Source organism: Gavialis gangeticus, unplaced genomic scaffold, assembly GCF_001723915.1.
Source record: "Gavialis gangeticus isolate Ggan-Ray unplaced genomic scaffold, GavGan_comp1, whole genome shotgun sequence".
In the NCBI taxonomy this organism is placed as follows: Eukaryota; Metazoa; Chordata; order Crocodylia; family Gavialidae; genus Gavialis; species Gavialis gangeticus.
This window is the reverse complement of record NW_017729011.1, coordinates 24,824,657-24,830,478: the sequence shown is the minus strand read 5'-3', so window position 1 is coordinate 24,830,478 and position 5,822 is coordinate 24,824,657.

Below are 5,822 nucleotides of genomic sequence, written 5' to 3'. Positions count from 1 at the left end.
TGGTTTTGGGGGGGGGGGTGTACAGAAAGTAACACACTACAGATAAGCAAGTTACACCACAGCATTACAAGACAGCTAATTTCCAAAAGACTGGCTCTGTCTTCAAAAAAAAAAAAAAAGTTATGCATCCAGTTCCATTAAGAACCAAGATCTATGGTGCATTGTACCTAAACTGCTACAAGAGTTGCTTTTCTCCATGAGAAAGAATCATGGTTTCCCCGTGGGAAGAAAAAGAAATGTAACTAGAACACTAGATCCTTAGGGGACTTATTAGATCCTCAAAGAGCCGTCGCAGTTGCTGAAACCTGCTTTTGCCAGCAGAAGCTTCATCTTACAAATATACAACAGAAAAGCACAAGAGAGGAAAACCCAGAAGACTTCACTTCAACATTCCCAGATAACTTAAGAAATACAGCTCAATACTGGAGCATTTAGCCTCTCTGGCCTTGTCTACACACTATGCTTTTTCTGAAAATCTACAACCGTTCCACATTCAGAGCTAAAGATAGCAGATCCCGCACAGACAGGATGCGGGTTGTCACTGGGATTTCCATGCCACAACACTGAGGTCCCTACACACCCTTATTTCTGTCCAAAAAATTACTCGGAGAAGGATAGGAGGATACAGTGGTTAAAAAATGGTGATAAGAAGGGATTTTATGAAAAAGTTCCATGCAGACAATTTCTAACTCTCTGCCTTTACATGGTTGTACTAAAACCCTGTTGAGCCGGAAACGGGATTTCACCGTACTTTACAATGGGAACAATAATCAAACAGGATACCTGTAGAAAGACAGAGGCAGGCCCTCCCATTACAGAACGGTTAAAATCCAGGCCCTCCCACAGACAGATCATATTTCTGCAAGATAACCTTAAGTGCTGTGACTCAGAGATTTTTTTTTAAATGGAGCTAAAAAAACAAAACAAACCAAAAAAAACCGAACCAAAAAAAAATAAATAAATAAAAAAAAAAAAAACAACAACTCAGAAGCACTGAAAGACTTAAACGTGTAAAAAGGAGTAAAGGGGAAGAGTTTTCTTTAATTTAAGGACTTGTCCATCCATTTTCTACTTTGATGCTGAGCAATCAAAGTAGAATCAAACTCATTTGAGTCCCGTTTCTCTTTTTGGGGTTTTTTTGTTGTTCTCCTGCCCTGGCGGGGGGGTCGGGCTAGAAGATCTGCTAGGTCCCTTCCGACCCTTAATCCATGAATCTATGAATCAATAGGTGACAAAAGTGAAGTAGCATTTGCTGCAGGTGTGGCTCCACTGGTTGTGACATGTTTTTCAGAGATTCTATAAAATTGCTGCAGTTTTTCCCCTTTCCCTACATTTGTGAGCACAAAAGCCGCAATGCAAAGTAGTCATAAGATCCTCTTAAAGACCAAATCAGAGAACAGAAGGAATCCTAAATCAAGGAGCTCCAGAGAAAGAAAGCAAATGCAGGTAGAGAGCTGTCTCAGCCATCTCTACGCTCACGGTAAAGCTCTTAAAACTGACAAAAACGTTATAAATTGAGAAACTGACCTGCAAAGGAAGCAAGGAGCTCGAGCAAGTTAAAAATTACCCTATAAATACCATAAAGATTAACAGATTTGTAATACCCACCCAAGAAGCACTTACTCTAAGTACAATGATTATGAAAACAGAGAGAGAGTATTTACTACATAGTACTGGCTTTTGTATATACAGCCTGCCACAAAAGGCAGCACTGATTCTTAATATAGCAAGAGCCGAAAGCCACCATTTAGATTTTCAAATTGATTAAAGGTGACCTGCTTCTTGGTGAAGGCTGTTAAAAATAACATTTCCATTTCCTTCCTGTATTTGAAACGTATGTCTTGCCTACCTCGGAAAGCACCTGCAGTGGCTAGCAAACCTAGTGAAATGCTGACCGCCCAAAGAGCAAAGCAGAACTACTGGAAGATGAAGGCACTTCCAGTCAGCCCATCTGAAATCCCGTTTTTGTACCTGTTTTGACACCCGCTTCAGTCCAATGCCTAATACACACCTCTTGTAGTGCTTACAGCTTCATCCCCACAAGAGTGCAACCCAGCCCCACAGCTGCATATACCCACAGCCCTGAGCACCCACGAACTCCTTAACAGACCTGATGTTCCCGATGCTATTAACAGCGGCAAAAGTAAGACTCTTCTGGTTGAGAAGAATTTCCTTTCAGAAGCTGAAGGACAAAAACCTGTTCTTTAAAACAACCCCTGCTGGTTAGCTCTTGCTGGGAGAAACCGGGCCAGAGTTTACATGATGGTGCAACACATTTTTTCCTTAAAATTCCCCAAAATGAGTCACAAGTTGCAGAGTCTAATCAGAGCAGCACAGGGCACAAGTGCACGCATGCTTTGCTAGCTGGCCCTCTAATTTCACGGTTTCAAATTCACTAGGTGAACAGTTATTCTCTGGTATTAAGGAGGACAGTTGGCTCCAAGGAAAGGGGAAAAATTGGAACTTGAGTCATCCCACACCACTTGAGCCAGGAGCGGACTGCTGACTCAGAGGCAGGCACCAACAGGCAGCAGCGACGGAGGAACTTGCTGGGGTTCCTATCGCCCAGCGTGCCACTTTACATGTCTCCTCTCTACAAAAACTATACCAGCTATCCAGCACCCATCTTTCTTGTCAACATGGATTTGAGGTTTTGTTTTGTGTGCATGGTGCATTTTCAAGCAGCCTGACAGACACTTCTCACCTTGTAATGAGTAGGTTTCTTGGGGCTGAAGGACTGAGCACTAAAAGCAGCAGGAGAATGGGTCAGCGCCACTGGGCTCTACTACAGGGAAGGCTGGAAGTCCTGCCCAGGGTGTGGAACGGACGCCACCTGTTCAGTCCACATTCTAGGCTCGTCCCCAGGGTTGCTGCTCTTATCTGCCTCTTTTTTGACCCCTGTGATGCCAGTGCACTAGGCATAAATGCTGGTTACAATTTGTTTCAGATATAGCCCACAACAGGAAGGGGAAAGAACCCTCCCAAATGGGACTCTTCACCTATATAACCACACACCAGTATTAGGGGATTCCTTGTCCAAGTCAGACTAACTACTGCATCAGTGCTGCTCAGGGGGATGCCAAAGTGAAGTACTGGATGCAGAAAGTGTGTGCATGTGCTCACACGCCTCAGGACTCAATAAGCTCTTGCCCCTCTCCTAGCAGTCCTAGGGGTCTACACTCTGGGAATGTACTGGAGGATTTAAGGAGCAGGAGAGAAGCACCTGGGCATAAAGCTCCAATAAAATCTCTTCCTCCTCTTAGCTAAGAAACCTGGCTCTGGAAAGGATTTCCAACAAAGCTTCCTTGCCTGGAAAAAATAAAGTTCCAGAGAATATTTTAAATGATCTATTTTGCCAACAAATAATCTGTCCATCAAATTAGGAAAGCAGAACTGCATAACAAATTTGAACGGGTCAGTCCTTTCACAGCAGCCCTCATTCAGTCAGTCCCATGGCTGACGGTCTGGGAAAAAAGCGTGCACACATATATACCAGCCTCCAACACAGATGCCAAAATAGCCTTGGAATTAAAATATTTAAGTTAGTGACAAAAAAGCCAAATGAATGAAATAGTACCTTACTCACTGCAATCCCAGCACCTGAATGGAAAAGGTGTACTTCTTTAGGCCAGTCTTTCAAGGTCAGTGACCCACGGTTCCACACTAGGACTGGCTTGTTTTAATTTTTGTATTTAAAAATATATTTGAATTACTGGTAATAACTAACTGGATTTTAACACTAAAGCTCTTACTCAAGCCAATAATGATATTGGGTGGAAAAGACTATCCAGCTACTTTAAGGTACATATTAATAAATCAGGAAGTTTCTGAACAGTAAAGCAGCAAATTTCACAGGGACACAAAGTTGGTTAAATCACTCAATTTAACCATTAAAAATAAATGTTTGCATTTTCTGCACTGATTATTTTAATTCAAGCATTATTTTTACATGTCTTCCACTGCCAAGTAGCATTAGTTGATACAGAAACAACACCACAGATTGTTATAGAATATATGATCTGAAAGCTCAGTAAAATGCAATTCTGCTTCAAGTTTAAAATACTATATATAAAGTAATTTATCCTTATTTTCCCCCCAAATTGTGAGATTTTAAACAAAAGCCCTGCACGTACCTGTAGTTTTCCATCAGTTCCCTTCTGGGGCCTTATTAATGAAGAAGAATATAACATAGTGCCCCAAGAATTCCCCAGGTTATCTGATTTTACTGTTCTTAGTGTATAAAATAAGGACCAAACGCAGGATAGCGGATCCTTGTGTTTTGCCAAATACAGCTAAATAGGAAGAAATACTTGAAGAAGCACTGCAAGATGATGAAGGGGAAAATAAATACATGCAGTCAACACCACCATGGTGGGAACACGAGGTGCATTCTGGGTGAGAACAACGACTTCTGAGCCACTCTGGGCAACATGTCAAAAATCAATACCAAGTCTTCTTGATTTCTAAATCTTGCTGAGATGCGATTTGACAAATCTACGTGAAGTATTACAGGCTGCTCTTTAAAAACAGAATTTGTAGAGATGTTAAGGTTCATGAAAATAATAGCAGCTTTTCTGAGTAATGGGGTGGGTCCTTTTCTTTTGGTTCACTGATATTTAGCACTAGTTTCCTTCGAACAAACATGGTGTGTTGCCCGCCTGCCTGCCTCACCTACATGCATAAAAAAATTGAAACCGACTGAGATGCTTTTGTTACATTACTGTTGGTTTTGCATGAAAACCTATTTGGAAGCAAGCAGCGAAGGGGATTTTTTTCCTCTCCCATCTGTGACAGACAGCTGCTCACTAGCTGGAATCTATGAAGCTACCAGACACTTAAAGTAGCACCAAACTAAAGTAAACATTATGCTTAAAAAAAAAAAGTTTTTTGAAGACCATCTGCCCTATTTCACAAAATATAATTTCTAACATAGTTTTGCAATGTCACATCATAGCCCCCTCTATACAATTAGGATGCTGTTAAATGTTGCCTGTTCCTAGAAATTAAATGGTTGATCTTCCCCTTAAAAAAAAAAAAAAAAAATGTAAAACAGTTTATTTCTGATACCTTCAAAATGGTATTCGAAAACCACAACTTAACCCCAGAGATTTCTCAGGCATGTGAAACTGCAGCACTTACAGTAGGGCCACATGTTTAACTACATTAAAGTCTAACCTGTGCTGAGTAAAGTAATCTCACCCCAATCCAAAACAATTCATATGTAAAATTAAGACAAGACAGAAAAAAAGAGCAGATCAACCACAAAAAAACCGGTATCTATACAAACCGCTATATTTGAACCACTTAAAAAACCTCAGGGTGGTTATTTGTTTTGTTTTAATAAAGCTCACAAATGTTTTGAGCTGCCCATTTTATCCTGCATTCAAACAGGAACTCTACTGCCTATGCCCCGTGTTATTAGCAGAAGTAAGACAGCAGCTTCCTGCCTGGCTACTTAGGTTTTAAAAAGTTAGATTTATTTAAGATGCTTGTAAACAGGTAGTTTCAAACCGCGGACCTCAATTGCAATTGAGGTTTGTAATCCCGCCTCGGACACAACGTGTGCAAGAGAACAGTGTGGAACTGGACCTTCCTGACCACCAGCAACTCTCCACGTCATGCGTCACAGCTCCTCTATCCTCTAATCGTTTTCCTTTTACACTCCTTTCTCTTTGAGATATGTCAATCCAACCTGCATCCTAGAGGTTAATAATGGGCCACGCCTCAAGCAAACAGGAAACTGCCCCCAAAAAAGGATCCTGTAGCATTTTGTCCAGCCCAGGTCTGAACCCCACAACTTCCTCTGCTCCACCATTTCACCA